The sequence below is a fragment of the Lissotriton vulgaris genome, chromosome 9, assembly GCF_964263255.1.
Source record: "Lissotriton vulgaris chromosome 9, aLisVul1.2, whole genome shotgun sequence".
Taxonomy (NCBI): domain Eukaryota; kingdom Metazoa; phylum Chordata; class Amphibia; order Caudata; family Salamandridae; genus Lissotriton; species Lissotriton vulgaris.
In genome coordinates this window covers 674,724,821-674,744,562 of record NC_141697.1, presented here as the reverse complement: position 1 = coordinate 674,744,562, position 19,742 = coordinate 674,724,821, and positions in this window count along the sequence as shown.

Sequence of the window (19,742 nt, the reverse complement as noted above, 5' to 3'; positions counted from 1 at the left end):
GGTAGGCAGGTGTGAACCATCTTTGAAACCTAAATCAAGTTTCTCTTTTCTGCTTTTCTAGAATTAGGTTAGGGCCTAGAAGTAGCGGAATAAGGGTAGAATTGCTATGAAAGTATACGAGTTTGGCGGTCCAATGGACCACCGAATTTGTGGTGGCGGTCTGTCCGCCGCATTAGAACTGTGAGAGTTTGACCGCCATAGGACCGCTGTTGCTGCCAGGGATCCTCGATCCCTGGTGGTGGTGCAGCGTTTTGAGGCCCCTAAGATGCTGGTGGTGGCGCAGGGGCACCGCCAAATATGTTAAGAATTTCCTCACCACCACACTTTTCATGGCAGTTAAACTAGCCATGAAAAGTGTGGCGGTGACGAAACAAAGGGGGCCCTACAGGACCCCCTGTTGCCTTTGAGCCATGGGGTGCATGCAGTGGGGTACATGCAGTGCCCCCCTGTGTGCGTGCATGCCCTGTTCCTGTGGGGCATAGACATAACAGTCTATGCCCTGCAGGAACTGCCTTTGTGCTCCTGTTGCGGCCTTGCAGTGGGACCGTCAAAGAAGCACCCATCAGAGTAAAATAAGTTGTACTCTGGCGGGTGCTCTTTAATGTCTTTGGAGGTCTTGGAGCTTGGCAGTCCAGCACAGTAACCTCCATAGTCATAATAAACCCCTTAGATTGGTGGAAGAAGATGCTCAAGAAGTGTAATGTTTACTCATCATGCATCAATAAATATACACTAAGCTAAGATTTGCTGAGATAAAACAAATTATAGGTTCGCTCTTGTTTAATTTACTTCCCTTAGCATGGTAATTATCCCCTTTATTGTAGAGGCTAACTGTACTTTCACAAAGCTTGGAAACATAAATAATTCTGCCTGGGGTCCCTATACTGAGTTGATGGCTGTAGAATATAATTTTTTTTTTTGTTTAAGAAATTTTTATTCAGTTTTAACAGTACAGAAAACAATGCCATACAGTAATAATAATGTGTGAAATAAGGTAAAACAAAAGGCATATAATAATAAAAATCAGAATAACCGAGAAGATGAAGGAATAGGGAAAGAAGCGAAAGAGTAGAATATTAATTTTAAACAGATTTTTAAATGGCACACACATCCAGATTGTCTGTACGGCAGATTCCTAAACAAACGGAAAGCTATGCAGACATTTTAGTACTGAATCTCCTTATCCAGGCAGTGTATTAACAAAACGAATATACGCCCATGTGTACCCTTATGGACAGATGGTTTACACTGTCAAGACGGAACCTCGTCAATGATTTTATTTGATGAACTTATTTTTATATCTGGTGAAACAAAGAAACTAATCAGTGCTTGTACATATGTGTGTTTTTATATATGTAATGAGATTTCAAACGCACACTTGTATCTGTCAGACATTGTACATTGTAGGGCAAAAGGGATGATTCAGCATTTCGTCCGTAGAAGTCAGTTCCTCTCTCACTGGACCACAAGCCAGAAGCAGCACCACCAATACTACCACCGCCACCACCAATAATACCAGCACAACCATCACCTCCACCAATACCACTACCACAATCAATACCACCACCATCAACACCAATACCACAACCACCAATACTACCTTCATCGCCAATACCACCATCAATACCAATACCACCACCACCAATACCAGCACCACCACCAATACTGCCACCACCAATGCCAATACCACCACCAATACCAATCCCACCACTACCAATACCACCACCACCAATACCACCACCACCAATACTACCAGCACCACCAATACCACCACTACCACCAATACCAACACATCCACCGCCACTACCACCACCACCACCAATATCACCACCACCAATACCACCACCACCAATGCCACCACTACCACCAATACCACCACCAATCCAATACCACCACCACCAATACCAGCGCCACCACCAATACCAGCACCACTACCAATTCCACCACTACCAATACCACCAATACCACCACCACCAATATAATACCACCATCACCAATCCAATACCATCACCAATACCAATATACTGACAATACCACAGTCACCAATACCACCACCACCACCAATAACACCACCACCACCACTAATACCACCACCAATACCACCACCACCAATATCACCTCCACCAATATCACCACCACCAATAACACCACCAGCAATACTACCACCATCACCAATACCACCACCAGCAATACCATCACTACCACAAATACCACCATCAATACCACCACCACCACCACCACCACCACCAATACCACCATCACCAATACCAACCTCACCACCAATACCACAAACATCACCAATACCACCACCAATACCACCACCACCACCAATATCACCACTAATACCAAATACCACCACTAATACCACCACCACCAATACCAGAACCACCACCACCAATTCCAATTCCAATACCACTAATACCAATACCACCTCCACCAATACCAGAACCAATACCACCACCACCAATAGCACCAATACCACCACCACCAATACCACCACCTCAGCGCCTCTCGCTCACTAGTAATAGCAGGGGCACTGTACGAAGCCAGAGCGGCAGTCGAGACCATAACTCCCTCCCTACATGCCTGCCATAAAGCACAGCCCGTCCTGCACCAGGAGGTGAAGCCAGGGCCCTACTATAGCTGGAGTGATTTTTTATTAGGCCAAAGATATCATTAACATTACGCAGTGCCAAACTGCACACTCAACTCATGGAGAGGGTGGAAATAGCCTCTGCCTCCCGCTCTTCCTCCTGAGCCGTGACAGTGTAATCAAAGTGCGAAAGGTGTTGGAGCACTTTGTTGGTGTTTATAGCTCGGATCATATGTAACTCTCACTTCACACTTTGTGTCTGTGTTATTTACAAAACTTATACATCTTCTTCACTGCACTATTTATCACTACTTTGAAGACGTCGCAGGCCGGTCTCTTCCTCTAATATTCACAATCCAACAAGCGGTCGAGGAGGCCCTTTATTGCAATGCAATAGGTCTCGCATTTGCGATAATTTAAGCTATTAGTATTGTAAAAGACAATGCCTTATATTTATGTTTTAAAACCTAAAATATATATAAAAAGCATTATCATTTACAATGCCTATAGCTTAAACTCACGTGAATGCGAGACCTATTGCATTGCAAATGATTGTTTGCTTTTCTGCCCCACTGGATCCAGCCAGAGAATGGAAAGGGCTCAATGTATGTGTGATGTGGAGTTTAAAACATTTTTATCTGCTCACCCAGTCCAAACTATCTGATTCTTTGTCCTTAATGTTCCGCTAATGCACATAAAACTCTTTATTGGTTTTGGGGTGATTCACTCTACCTGTTCCTCTGCAGCAGAAGTAGAGCCATCCATGGCAGGGGAGTGCTAGGCTGCAGTCTATGGTAAATATATTTCAAACCAAGACACAGATATTCACAGGAGGATGAGGAGCATTGCCAGCCACAGTGGAGAAGTGACAGCATGCATGCTGAGCTGCAAGTATACCAAGCCAGGAAACAGGAATTCATCAGATGTAAATGTTCTGATGCACAGAGTCCATCTAGAAAATGGTCAAAGGCCCAGTGTGTATGTGATAGTAGGACTGAAAGCTTATATTCATTTGATCTGTTCACTGTATCCATGTTCCCTTACTCTACATCCCTAATGTCCTTCTCTTGCACGAAACATGTGTTTATTGATTTTGGTAGAACTCATTCCCCGTGTCATCCCACAGCAAGAGAAGACCTATCACCTGTGGAAGAGTGACAGTCCCAGGGAGAGGAATTCACTTGGATCAAGATCCTACTTCTCTTATCCACAAGGTCCATCAATGCATTGGAGAAGGCCCAGTGTATGTGTTTGTGGATTTGAAGCCTATATTTGTTTTATCTGTTACCAATGTCCATTAGGTCAGATTCTGGCATTTATGTCTCTCTCATGCATGTAAAATGTTTTTATTCTTTTTTGGGGTAGCTCAATATTCCTGTCTTTCAGCTGCAGGGAAAGGGCTAGCTCTGGATGAGTAACAATAGCCTGCAGCCTCTACTTCAGATCAAGAAGCCAACGCAGAGCTCACAAATTCAAAAGTAGGGCCCTAATGTTTGAAAGTTTACAAGTCACAAACTGGTCACAAGCCAATTTACAACCAGTAAAAGAAGTCTACCAATCTACAAAAGGGCTGCACAGGGAGTAGTGCTACATAAGTATACTTTTCGACCCAATACCAAATCACAACAAGTATTTGCAATGCAATAGGTCTCGCATTTCAAGAGTTTAAGAGCCCGATTCACAGAATGAACTTAAGACTCAATCCTAAACTTACTACTATTTTGGTATTCACAGAATGCACTTATTATTTTGGCATTCACAGAATGCACTTACTAATTTTGGTATTCACAGAATAAACTTACTACTTTTGGTATTCACAGAAGTTAGGATTTTGTCTTAAGTTTGTCTTAAGACAAACTCAAGACAGACTTAAGACACACTTAAGACAGACTTAAGTTAGGATTTTGTCTTAAGTCAGTCTTAAGTCTGTCTTAAGTTTGTCTTAAGTCTCTCTTTAGTCTGTCTTAAGTTTGTCTTAAGACAAACTTAAGACAAAATCCTAACTTCTGAAGAACCAGGTGTTAGAACCCAGCGGCGCCGGGGGCACGCCCAAAGTCTTCGAGTTCACCTGTCTTAGAATACAGAGACACGGGATACTTCTCGGTGGCGTCAAAGATCAAATTTATTGGCTGCAACCAGGAACAGAAGTCTTCGAAGTACGACACAAGTAGGTTTGTCAGAATCTGCTCAATTTTCGTATTGCGAGACATCGTCTTTTATGCTAAAAATCACATTCCTGACAAACACCCATTATTTACGAATTGTCCAATTAAAGGTAACATTGCAAAAGGTATCGCATGACGACAAACCAACTCTTCAGTTGTCCAGCTCACCATCAATTACACTGGAAAGCCCAACATTCTTGCTCGGACAGGCCGGACAAACCCATAATAAAAGACCACAACCCATACCATAAACAGACCATAAAAGAAGGAACAGAAATAGATGTGAGGTAAGATAAAGGGTGTGTGCGTGTGTAATGAACTCAACAATGTCCTGTTCTTTGATCCTAATCTCGATCAACTACCGGACAAGGAACTGGCTTAGCAAGGTTAGCTTCAGGCAACGGGGTCAGTTCTGTATCAATGAGGGCTATAAGACGGTAGCTACTCGGGTCGTTCCTGGCTCCCTTTTTGTAGATCGGGCTTATTATTGAGCCTCTCCAGGATGTTGGTATACTTGCCGTTCCTCCTATTGCGTGAAATACTGGTGTCAGAGTGTTGCACCAGAAGTCAGGGTCTTGCTTGTATAGGATCGGCGGTATCCCGTTGGGACCGGGGGCCCCCTCAAGTTTGCCTTTCTGGATTAGTTTCCTTAACCTGTCTGGTTTGACCTGGGATGAATTTATTTCTCGGAGCGCAGTTGGGTCCAGTGTGGGTGGTTGACCTCTAGCCTCGGATGGGGTTTGGACCTTGATTGGTTTAGACCTACGGGCTTGGTTATCTTTATAGGGAAGTGTGCCCAAGTTGTCGGGGCATTGATGCCCTGCGTCTGACCTGTCTCCCCCTGCTGGCTTGACCGTTGTTGGGTCCGCTGCATTAAAGTGAGCTGATAGATGGGTAGCCCAGTCAGATTCAGAGATATTGGAATCAATGCCTTTGTGACCTGGTTGTTGGAGACTATGGACGATCTTCCAGAAGCCGGAGCTGTTCTTCTGTTTGGAGCTGTGGAGGATTTTTGCCCAGAGGTCCTCGTTTAGTTGCCTTTTTCTTTCCCAGGTCTTCTTTTTTAGTAATGCTTTTAGCTTGCGGAGGTTCTTCTGGGAGTCCTCGATGTTAGGGTGTTTTCAGAGATCTTTGAGGGTCTTTTTTATTTCTCGCTTTATGTTTTTTGTCTCTGCGGTTGTTATTTTGCCGTATGTGATCCTGGCGATGTTGTTGCCTTTATGGGTTTTTGTCTCTGTTGCATGTTTGTCTCCTATTACCGTTACGAAGTCAACCCAGGCGTCGAGGGGGTTATTGTTTGAGCTGGATGTCTAATGTATGATTATTTTAGCGCTGTTTAGGAGTTTCTCAGGCTCGGTAGGTTTGCATCTTATTCTTCTGTAGTTGGTGGTGTGTTCTGCGGCAAGGTATCTTCTTGCAGCTGCTTTATTTACGCCGGTCAATTCAAGAGTGGATTCTAGCGGCAGGTGGTCGCTTTGGGTGCTATTTCCTATCTTGAACGAGCTTATCTTCTCGTACAGTGGAAGTGATGCGAGCATGTAGTCGAGGTGTGAAAAGGTGCTTGCTGAAAAATAAGTTGGTGCTGGGGGAATGTCCTCTGTGAGTCGTCCGTTGAGCACTCTCAGGTTTAATTGCTTGAGATCTTGTACGAGCTGGGTTGCGGTTTTGGTGTATCTGTTTCGGGGGGGGAGAGATTGGCATGGGATTTTCCAGGTGGTATCCATTTTCTTTGTCATTTCGTCCGTGGTATTGTCTCTGAAAAGGTTAAGGTTAAAATCTCCTGCCACAAGTACGTTCTCCATGTCCCCCTCGACCATGAGCCTTGTCAGTTCTTTGACGAGTTCTCTTGACCCTGATTTTTTGTGCTTCGGATGAATGTATGTGTTTATGACGTGTAACTGTTGAATGACCTGTTCTTTTTTAACTGCGAATGATATAAACTGTATTTCGTTTGGTGAGGTGATGTTTGCTCTTTTAATTTCCATTGCGCCTAAGGAAGATATTGAGGAGAGTATTGCGAGACCTCCTGAGCATCGGCCATATTGAGAGCCTCTGGTTGCCGGATGGGTCAAAGTTGTGTAACCTTGTAAAGAGATGTCGTTTGGTTCCCATGTTTCCTGGAGGAGGATCAGGTCAAAACTGTTTAAGTAATTTTGTGTGTCTGGGTCATCCAGTTTGTTTGAGAGGCCATTAATGTTCCAACTGCATATTTTGATTTTGGTGGGGGTGGCCGTTGGGTCGGGTGCTAAGAATGGCACTTTTTGTCAGTTGAGGTCTCCTCCAGGTATAGTGCGTGTGATCTTGAGACTGCATAATGTTGATTGCTGTGTGGGGGGGTTGCGAGAGAATAGTGAATGTTTGTCCAACCCTGGGGAGTGGCTGAGCGCTCCTTTCAATATTGATTTGGCCGGTTGGGTGTGTTCTTGGTTCCTTTCTTCAAGGAGCAGAGTGGGGTAGGGAGGCTTTTTTCTGCTTCGAGTTTGATTCCCCACAGTGTAAAAGTGGGTGATTCGTTCATAATTAAGTTTGCTACCTCCCTTGATGACCATGTAGTCTTTGTTGTTTCATTTCCTTGTGGGTGGGGGGCTGATTGGAATTCAAGTGTTAGCAGATCGGTGGTTTTTATGTTTTTTAATTTCTCTATTGAGTTGATGAGCTTTAAAATGTTGCCCCTGTTTAAAGTGTCCACTCTTCCTCTGGAGATAAATTCGGGGATGAATAAGATTGTGTCCGAGTCCTTTTCGCCCAGGGGAGGTGTTTGCTGATGCTTTTGTTGCTCGGTTTGGGTATTACCGTGTGGCTTATGAGTGAGCGGAATTATTGTTCTGCTATTGGATGTCATCCCCTCCGGTTTCTCCTTTATCTGGCTGCTTAACGAGATGGCAACGCTTGTTGATCGGTGGTTCTGTGTTGTTTCAGTAGTGCCGGTCTCATGTTTGTTGCAGGTGCATTTTTCTGAGTAATTTTTTGTTGTAGCTTCGGTTCGTGTTGGTGTGGGATCCGCTCGGGACTGTCTGCTTGCTTCCGAGGTTATCTTACAATGTACGCGTTGGATCCAGTTCTTCTTGTCGTGAACTCTCACTGCGGTACGCGTCGATAACAGGACCTGAAATGGTCCAGTCCAGCGGGGCTGATCGTTCTTTGTCCGCTGAAAATTCCGCACCAGAATCCACGAGCCAGGACCAATGGCGTGTCCTGGATCTTCAGATGCCTGTGGCAATGTATCGTAAACCTGTTGGCGTAAGACAAACAATTTAGCTGTCAAATCATACAAATAGTCAATCAGCACAGGATGTTCAATCTCGCTAAACTTTGTCGGCCTCGGCACTCCCCATATGTTTGCCGGGCGACCAAATACGATCTCGTAGGGGCTAAGGCCCACTCGAGAATGCACTGTAGTTCTAGTTGACAAAAGTGCCAATGGCGAAGCATCGGGCCATTGGAGACCAGAGCTCGCCTGAATCTTGGCTAACTTCGGCTTCAAAGTGCCATTGTAGCATTCGACTAAACCAGCTGATTGGGGGTGATTTGCAGCTTGAAATTTCTGCCTATTGCCCAAACCTTCACACACTCTCTTCATGACTTGACCAACAAATTCATTTCCATTATCACTCCACACCATCCTTGGCAAACCATATCTGGGGAAAATTCCTTGAGTAGGGCTTTAGCAGTGGACAAGGCAGTATTATCTTTCAGGGAGTATGCTTCTACCCATCTCGAAAAGGCACAAACAACTACAAGGACATATTTTAAGTTGTTACAACTTTCACAGGTATATAAAATCCAATTGCAGCACCTCGAACAGATACGTCGGAGGAGCAAAATGACCAGCTGGAGTTAGAGTTCCCTTGCCAGGATTATACATCAGACAAACCATACAATTCTTGACCAGATTCTCCGCACACTTAGGAATTCCAGCATTTTGCCATACTGGAGCCAACAACTTACAAATCCCTTTCGCACTAATGTGAGCCATTCCATGCGCCATCGTAACCACTGCAAGCACATACGCATCGGGTAACAACCATCGCTGATGTTCTGACAACTCAATCCAACAACCAGTTGAATCCAATTTTACCGTACTCTCTCTCCATACACTCAATTCTTTCTCCGTAGCTTCAGCCTGAATTAATTTCACACTCTTTATCGTATCTTCACACATTCATCTATCCGGAACCCATCTTGCTGGACCCGCAACATACATTCGACTCATCACAACTTTCGCCGTCTCTTTCGCAACTTCATCCGCAAACGCATTACCACGACCGTGAGGAACCCACGTTTCTTCCACAAACAACCAAAACTATGGGCAACACCAAAAGCATACTGGCTATCGGTATACACAGTCACTCTCTTTCCTTTCGACAACACACACGCTCCCATCAGTGCAATCAACTCTGCTGCTTGAGCTGAATTTTCGAGGGATACGTGCAGTCTCAACAATCGTATGCAAAGTCGTAACCGCATATGCTGCAGTCGTATCACCATTCGGAAGCTTAAAGCATGAACCATCTACCCATAAGATACCATCAGACTTTGCAAGAGGAGTGTCTTTCAAATCAATTCTACCCTTTGTTTCTTCCTCTGTCCTAAGAAAGCAATCATGCTGTTCCTGAACATCCGTCTCTACAGAAATCGGCAACAACGTAGCTGGATTCAACATGTTGCATCGCTTTATATGCGCATGACTCGCCAAAAGCGTCAACTCGTAACCTGACAATCGAGCACTAGTCAAGTGCTGTGTCTTTGTCCTGTTTAATAAAGTATCCACTGCATGTGGAACCATCACGATCAACATGTTATCCATTACCAAACCAGCAGACTGTCGAATAGAAACAGCTGCTGCCGCTGTAGCGCTCAAACAACTCGGCAACGCTCTAGCTACCGGATCCAAAGTCGACGAGAAATACGCACATGGATGCGGTTTATCGCCAAACTGCGGAGTCAAAACTGACAATGCACATCCCTCTCTCTTGTGAACATAGAGTGTAAAAGGCTTACTGTAGTCGAGGGTACCCAACACAGGAGCCGAACACAATGCATTACGCAATTCAGAAAAACTTTTCTGGCATTCGTCAGACCAAGGAAGAGGATTCGGAGTATCCTTAAGAGTAAGTGCTAACAAAGGTTTTGCAAGCAACGAAAATTTTGGAATCCATTGCCTACAGTACAAAGTAATACCCAAGAAAGCACACACTTATCTCTGTGTAGTTGGCACATTCATTTTTGCAATTGTTGAATTCGTTCTGGGGTCAACCTTCTTCCCTCCTTCGATAAGAGATGACCTAAATAGGTCACTTCTTGTCGACAATACTGCAACTTCGAAAGTGACACTTTATGATGAAAGTCAGACAAATGTCGCAACAATGAAAGAGTAGCTTCTTTACAAGTCTCCTCATCATCAGCAGCAACTAACAAATCGACTACATACTGAATAAGAGCAGCACTATCAGGCAAGACAATCGTATCAAGCTGTGTTTTCAAAGCCTGACTATAGATGGATGGACTCTCACAATAGCCTTGGGGAGCGCGCTTAAACCGGAAACTTCGGCCTCCTAAAGAGAAGCCAAAAATATCTCTACTCTCCGCGGCAATCGGGATGCTGAAGAAAGCATTCTTCAGATCAATCACCGAAAACCAGGTAGCTGAAGCAGGAATTATAGTCAGTAAAGCAGTAATGTCTGGAACAACAGGAAACTGTGGCACGACAATCTTGTTCACTTCTCGAAGATCGATCACAAACCTATACACAGGCGGTTGCGAAGAATCAGTACGTTTCAGGACAGGCAAAAACGGACTATTGCACACATTACCTCTCGTCTTTTCAATCACACCTTTCTCAATCAGATCATAGATGATCGCTAAAAGTGCTCTTTCACCATCACTAGAAATCCTATATTGGGGAATACGTGGCAATCTAGCATTCGCTTTCAGTGTCACAACGTATGGTGGAATCTCCAAAAAACCCACGTCATTAGGACCAGTAGCCCAAAGAGTATCAGGGAGAGAACGCAATTCCAATGGAAGCTGATCTTTGGACAAATACATCGGAGAGATCACTTTCTTACCCAATGTAAGCTGTACTCCTGAAGGGGAACAATGCAATGTCGCATTCAATCTCTGAACAAATCCAAACCCAACAAATTTTCACCACAACCTGTCGTTAAAAAGAAGCGGCCCATGAACTCTCTGAATCCTTCAACTTATTGAACAAACTTATCCACGAACAACCGTTGGCCACTTTCCGTACTCATGTCTTGACCACTATGATCTATAAACATCTCTTCAAACCGGTAAACATCCATTACCACAAAGTTTTTACCACGCAGTACCTTTACCACGCGGCGGTTACAACGCAAGTCGTTACCACGACTTGCCCTGGAGGGCGCTAAAGGATTAAAAATAGTAAATTTACTATCCCAACACCTTTCCTAGGGTCCACGGGGGCTGGTGTTAGAATAGTAAATTATACTATTCGAAATCCGCGTCCCCAACGCAAGTCGTGGTAACGACTTGCGTTGCAAGGGATGCGGTGTAAAGGGATGCGTTGTGACGGTACGCGTTGTACCGTCATACATCCCTTGTACCTAGTGAAGAAATCAGACACACTTTCATCTTTCTTCTGCTTGCATGCAGACAATTTGTACCAATTCACTCGCATAGCAGGCATCAAAGTCTTCATATAATTTATAATCCTACCGGGGAGTTCCGCAACTAAAGCTTCAGGTTTAGCTCTACCACCTTGAAGACCATCTGCAGCAGTAATGTTAGCCCATGTATCACCTAACTCTTGCGCATGATTCTCGTGACGAATCTTCGCCCACAAAGGTTGCGGAACCACATCACCAAACAACATATCTACATTGGCTAAATTCATAATGCACGCATCAGCTGTCTGTGACAACTCTTTATAATACCTGCAGGATTCTTTCGGGGGTCAGGTAGAGTCTGCTTAAGAGCCAAAACTTCAGCTCTCTTCCACGGAATATGTACCCAAACACGCTGGAAATGAGCTTCTACAGCTGGAATACCATTGTTAACATCGGCCTGAACTGCCTCTTTCCATACCAGAGGAACCTCTCTCATTGGGTACTGTTGCGCTTTTCTCCTAACAGAAGAATCAGGCTCAAACAACGACCGAGAAGGACACTCACTCCTAAACGCAAGCAACGTCGCAACTGCTTTCTCAACATCGGAACCCACTATCGTCCTTTCGCAAACTCGGACTGTACATTAAACAACTCCGATGGAGTCTGACCCAACTCACTATCTTCCCATTCTTCACGAAGGAAAGTACACATGATATCAAAGACATACCTCTGCTTTGATGCTTCCCATTGACGGAAGACATCCATAACCGACTCTAAATCATATCTCGAAGAGTTAGTAACCCATTTACGAGCCATATGATCCAATACTGCCCATTCTTCAGGACCAGAAAGCTGGCTACGCAACTGTTTACGCGCCGAAACAGGGGTCACAGTCAATGATCCAAAGAAAGGAAACAAAAGACCAGTAACAGTATCAGTCGTTCTCTGTCAAACAGAAGGAGAAGCTGTCATAAGGACAGAAGGCAAAGCAGGCTGAGACAAAGCAAACGTAGGAGTAGTGGCAGAAGATGTAGCAGAAGAAGTAGCAAGTACAGGAGAAAAAGTCGTAGGAATTTGAGGCGGAACTGATAGCAAAGTCGGCGGCCCTAGAGAAGGCTGCACCAAAGGAGAAGGAACCAACTGAAGAGGAGCTGGCGGCTGTGCAACAACAGGAGGCTGAACAGCTGGAGGTTGTGCCATAGCACTCTGCACATAAGTGGGTGGCGAACTCAACAAATGTGACATCAAAGGATCCTTTTCAGGGTCCTTCGTTGCACCTTGTAGAAGAGGTGAAAAAGCTGGATAACATTTATCGATGGCCATTTTATGTTGCCTATGCAACTGCTCACTCGCTTGTTCTTCTTCATTATCTTTAAACTGTATAGCAGCTTGCATTATCGATATACCCTTCTCTCTTTTATCTCTCTTCGCTTGTTTAATTGCTTTCTGTTTGGCTTCCTTACGCCAGAGGCGGAAAGAGTCAAACATCGCGGGCCTGGCTTTCTTTTTAAATAGTTTAACTTCCAGATTATCTAAAATCTCTGTGTCATAGCTACAATGTTGGGGCCATTTTAAAACACTGTCTTTCCTAGTGTATGGGACCCACAATTCATTATACGTAACGGGGCCCACGCCATGTTTAGAATAGGTTACAAAGAGGGGGGTTGAACCCATGCAGTCACGGGGACCTGGGCGCTATGTGATACATATAAAAGGGGGGTCCCCGTAGGAGAGAAAGGTGTATTGTGTGTTACATACACAGCAAATATTCAAACAACAATAAGGCAAAAATTATGTAAGCGAATATCAGATTGGCATATATTATTTAATGACCAATGCTTTGTGATTATCAAGTGCAATCCAAAAGTCATGTAGATTAAAGGCCCCAGAGGGGGGGAAGGAGAAGGGAGGGGTAGTGCTCGAGGAAGTGTAGAGAGGTTATGACACAGTATAAAGAGGTAACAATACAAGTTTAGAATAGAGCTCATAAGTCGGAGTTCCAACCGGAGGCATCGGACACGAGTCCTCCAATCGGGAATCCCTGTTACAACTACAACAAAATATCTTTGCAATTTTGCTAAAACCAGGCATCTTCGCTCACTAATCTAGCTTCAAACTTCAAGGGATTACCAAACACGATAGTCTCGCAAATATACGAGTCCCTCGGCTTTGGCACTTGCAAGTCCCAAATCAAAGATCCCGAAAGAAACCAAAACTAAGGACTGGTAACGTTCTACTTATACTTAACTGAAGTATCGATCACGTCACCAGAAGACCCGTCTATCATCTCGCCATACAAATCGTCACAAAGGGTCCAAGACAGGGCGACAGTCAGGGCAGCAGTCCTTCGTAGCCGTCGGAAAAGCGAGAAGCCTCGCAATAAAAACCTACAGTCCACATTCGACATGCCGGGGTCGATGAAGTGGGGGCCGTCTTCCAGAATTTCCTCACGAAGCTCCTCACGATCTTCAGGCTTGGACCGGTACCACTGAAGTCGCCCCATGTGGGCGCCAACTGAAAAACCGGGTTTTAGAACCCAGCGGCGCCAGGGGCACGCCCAAAGTCTTCGAGTTCACCTGTCTTAGAATACAGAGACACGGGATACTTCTCGGTGGCATCAAAGATCAAATTTATTGGCTGCAACCAGGAACAGAAGTCTACGAAGTACGACACATGTAGGTTAGTCAGAATCTGCTCAATTTTCGTATTGCGAGACATCGTCTTTTATGCAAAAAATCACACCCATTATTTACGAATTGTCCAATCAAAGGTAACATTGCAAAAGGTATCGCATGACGACAAACCCACTCTTCAGTTGTCCAGCCCACCATCAATTACACGGGAAAGCCCAACATTCTTGCTCGGACAGGCCAGACAAACCCATAATAAAAGACCACAACCCATACCATAAAAAGACCATAAAAGAAGGAACAGAAACAGATGAGAAGCAAGATAAAGGGTGTGTGCGTGTGTAATAAACTCAACAATGTCCTGTTCTTTGATCCTTATCTCGATCAACTACCGGACAAGGAACTGGCTTAGCAAGGTTAGCTTCAGGCAACGGGGTCAGTTCGCTCAGGTCACCTAGGAGTCAGCTAAAGTGTACGTGTACTAAAGACTCGTTCGGGCGTAGTCATCGGCCTATTTGAGGGCAACCACAAAATGGCTGCCGTACAAAAAATGGAACCCGAGGGTTCAGAACAGAATCCCTAAATACATAGTAAATCCATTGGTCTAATATGGCGAAATCACTCGTACTTGCCGCACTCACTAGTTATGGTTCGCTACTATCAAATTCGTAACGAAACCAGGACCTTTATGAAACATTTCAGAATTCATGGAACCTCACTTCTGTGAATACCAAAAGTAGTAAGTTCATTCTGTTAATGTCAAAAGTAGTAAGTGCATTCTGTGAATACCAAAATAGTAGTAAGTTTAGGATTGAGTCTTAAGTTCATTCTGTGAATCGGGCACTCAGCCTTTAAATGACAATGCCTTTTATTTATCTGTTTTGATAATTAACACATTACAATTTACAATGCCAATAGCTCAAATTCTAGTAAATGCAAGACCTATTTCATTTCAAAGAAGGGACCCCATTGTCCCAGGCTGCTTGGAAAGTGACAGCGCTCATGACGCACTGAATGTTGAATGTTGCAGGACAGCATGTCTTGCCTGCAGATGGAGAAACTCATTAAAGAAAATAGTGCTTACAGACTAAAGAAGACATATTGTGTAACAACAGAAGTAAAAGGGCCAGTCCTCATAGGAGGTTACAAATGAAGACAAGGCGGTACTAAGGAAGAACTAACAAGCCTATTAACGAATCAGATGCCAGCATTTATAAGGGACAGTGACACAAGCCAATGACAAATATGGTTGGAGAGTGGGCGGAGCTTCAAGCCCATACTTTAATTATGCATGCCTCGCAGAGCATCGTATGTGCTGCCCAGGCTCGACCTAAAAATGCAGCTTAAAATAATGAATCTCAAAAAGAAACTCTGAAAAAGCAATTTGCATACCATATGTATAAAAAATCTGTTGCAGAACAACTGAACTGTACTTGCAAGATACCATACAGTAGAAGTAGGTTGTAACCAGGTGCAAGGTCTAAAAACACTGCATACAAAAAACTAAAATGCAGCGCAAACATTCACAATGGCTCCACTGCAGGAGATGGTGGTGAGACAACATGCACTGGAGTCCTGCAAAGGGGTAAGAAGAAATTGATTTTTAGACAGAGAGTCACCCTCTTTCATCAGACAAATGAGATGTATGCCAGATAGAGGCTCAACTAGCCTTTAATAACTAAGGGGCATATTAGCAAGAACCCTGCGTAAAATTATTGCAGTTTTATCGGCAGGAAACTGCAGCTAAAGCAGCGATAATGGGCTTGCTAATATGCGTTATGGAATTCCAATAGAAGCCCAGGTTAGATGTCCTGCACATCTAACCTGGGCTTATATTGGAATTCTATAACGCATATTAGCAAGCCCATAATCGCCGTTCTAGCGGCAGTTTCCTGCCGATAAAACGGCGATAACTTTACGCAGGGTTCTTGCTACTATGCCCCCTACTTCTTAATGAGTTGGACCTGGTGCCAGCCAGACACACTCAATGCAGCCAAACCACAACTCCGAATGTCCACTTTTGGTGCTTTCAACATTTGCTAGCATCAGGAAATTAACAAGGGACTAGTGCAGTAGTAAGAGGTGTATCTCAACCCTGACACAGGTATTTAGATATGTCCTCAGTGCCCTACTGTATACCATGCCGGCCCAGGTACGTGCATATAGCACTTTTCCAAAAGCCCCATGTGATTTGCGGGCCAATAAGTGCAATTTGATCAAATTGCAGAATTTCCTAACGTGATGGGATGTGTTAATGGCACACACATTCCAATATGCCCCCTTCAAGTACAGAGCACCTATGTAGAAACAGGAAGAATATTATTTGCTGAATATCTTAGTGGTGTGCAATGCTGAATAGACAGATCTAGTAGCCAGTTATCCTCGAAGTATACACAACTTCCTCTGTTTAGCACTGTGCACTCTACAATCGACATGCAAGGGAAACATGGAGAAAAGTTATTTGCTTTCAGAGTGTCACATTCCATGAAGTTGTTTAATCCACCAAACCCCGTCTTACAGATCACTCACATACATATGTCTTTGCTGCAGACGACAGTGCACATAACATTCAACAACCCATCATTTTTGACTCCCCAGATACACTTGAAGCACTGTTACAATGCAGTGTATTCGAAGGCTAGAGTCATATGATTATAGAAATAATATTTTAAATCTTGAAGGGAAAGGTTTTGGTGTTTGCACAAAAGTTGCAGTGCCTTTGAGCATAGCCCTGACAACGGTTCTGTACAACATTGCTTTGCTTGAGGGCTTGCCAGAAGATCCTATGGATTATGACGTAGAGGAGGATGAGGTCCTTCTCATCGCCCCGCACGGGCAAGACCCTGAACGAATCGTAGAAGTCAGGGCATACAGAGCTCACATGACGTACATTTATTTATGTATGAAGTGAGATTCATGCAAAGGGCCTTTAATGAATACACAATAACAAATGAGTTGCTAACAATTAACAATTCCTCTTTTTTGAAAGGTCCACCAGATAACGGAAAGCAAAACAACATGGGAGGATCAAAGCAGGTGCCCCATTCTTGAAGATACATTTTTTTTATCGAGCAACAATAAACATGGCATGGGCATCAGAAAGTTACAACCGCTTTGGTCTGACCAACCCTACCTGTCACCCAGTGCATGTCACCACTCCTGCTCCTGCTGTGTACATACTAGAACCGTGTGAAATCCCAGTTTTGCTGTGTCACTTGATTCATAGGTTTGCTGGCACTGGCAGCAACTGTATGCTGCCCCTTCCTCCGCACATTGCTCTTGATACTTCTACAGCCAACGACCTGTCTTTGCACCACATGTCATCGAGCCAGTACAAGTTTGAAAAGTTCTATGTAATATCCCACCTTGAAGGGTAGTTCACAAGTGGCCTTATTCTGTTTCTTGTAAACATCTAGCATTGCACCCTCACATTTTCGGAAATGCAGGGACAATTCTGCTGCTCCTTCTCCTTGGCTTGCCCTTCCACCTGGGATTCTACAACTTGTCATTGGCTACGGTATAAGGCATTGTGAAGATACACTAACCCTGGCAGGAGGCATTGTCCATGTCCTCAAAGTACTTCCCTTGTTTGCTGTTTCAATATATTCTCCCTCTGCATGCGTCCGCTTTGCCATGCATGTTTGGGCGCCCGAGTGTGTGATCCAGCGCGGCTCTCCAATAACCTTTAATACCTATTTCACTCAACTCAGATGCAACTACTACCTACTCATCGGTGGGGCCCATAACACCGCAAGTTACACACACTCAAACACATATACATTGCATCTGAATCAGTGACAACGAGTAGAGCTGCTGGTTAGTGGGGTACCTAAGTTTGAACTATATACATTATTTACATTAACTTTTTATTCATTATATGCCAACATCTTACTTGGAAAACCCTACCCCAAGGCACTCCACTATTTGGTCAATAGATCATCTAGTAGAAGTTAGTCGAGGAAGGCTAAGACCAGCTTAATCATAGTAATCCAAATAAAACATTAACATTTATCTTATTTTTACTTTATTCAAATGAAACACAACTCGAGTTTTAAATTTTAAAATAATTTTATCTATTCATTTAAGAAACGGAAGTTTAGTTTATTCAAAATTGAATGAAGATTTAGCCATTTACTTTGGACATGTTAAAAGGAAAAAACGGAAATTAGAAATTATATTACCTAACTCTGTCATATGGAAATAACAGACTTGAACGAGTCTCAATCTGCCTCTCTATTCTCCTTCACACCTCAAATTAAAATCTCTGCATTCGGTCATCATCATTGCTCCAAAAAGTTAAAGTTCAAAAATATTTCAAAGTCAATAGCACCATAGAATAGATCAGACTGGCAGCATATTGTGGTGCAAAATAAAATCAGGAGCAAGAACTCTTTACCCTTTTCAGACAAGATCTGTTATACCCTTTTCCACTACCTATCTGACTTAATTGAAACTTTTAGGGTCCACAGTTTATTCTGATTGGTCCAGCAATGGGGTGATAACAATCACCTCATCAATCCATGCCAGAACCGGTTTTCCAAAATGCACAGTCATTTCACTTTTTCCCATAGATGTCATCTCTATATTTTAATTTGTCATTAAATTCACTCACTACATGGCTTCCTGTTTCTCACATTTTCAGATGCAAAACAAATCTTGGCATCCTCTTTCACCCCGGGGTCAAGCTGGCCTTGACATCAGTCGCTCGATGTACCAGGCACTTTTGCTGAGTTTGTCTTCTGTTTATGAGCACATGCACAACCTCTCAGCTTCAGACCAATGCTAACGCTAACACTTCAGTCAGTGGCAATTTTCAGCACCCAGGCTACATAGGCCTCAATGAGCACTAGTGCGAAAACAAACACAATAAAATATTAAATATAGAATTATTATTCTCACTGTTAACCACCCACTTTTCTAATATTCCCATTAGTAAATTACCTAGCTGAAGCGCACACACACATGGCTTGATATACTTACCTAACGCGTTCATTTCTTTTAACCACGATAAGACATACACGTTTCCAAAAGCAACACACACATGCAGTTTTCATATTAGCACTGTTTTAGTATGACTCGTTCACAATTGTTAATAAATTGGTTATTTTGCAAATAGCAGTTAGTACCCACGTGTAATGTTGATGTCTGAATGCACTATTGTTGATTCATTATTCAGGCTTCAAACTATTAGATTGATTATAGTTATGCGAGTGTAACTTCACAGGGGGTACACAACATTTTTTGTCTCACCCCTGCTCTATAAACTCCCCCCTTTAGTGATTTTATCACCACACAATCCACCCACAAAAATGTTCTTTAAGAACATGTTTCAGGCTCTTTCAGTATTAGACTTTAGTATCTCTCATAATTTGCCCTCTTGAATCTTCCATTATTTTGTTATTCAGCTCATCAAGTTCAATTTCACCCATTTCACGTTCTCTTTGAATTCTCTTTTCTATATTCCTTTTTAGTTTTCTTTCAGCTCTTTTTCATCTAGTACAAACACACGCTAATCTTATCATTATTATCATCATTACTATTATACTTGCAGTTATTAATATTTTCCCTATTAGTGAACTACCTATTTCCGCAAAAAGTCTTACCAAGTTTCTCCAAAAAACAGTCAACCTCCAGTGGGATAATTTCGCTATACAATTCAGTAATGTTTTTAATATACCTTTGTACATTCTGACTTTTATCTGGAATATAAGTACAACAATGTTGCACTTTCAATATTCCACAGACTCCTCCTTCTTTTGCCAAT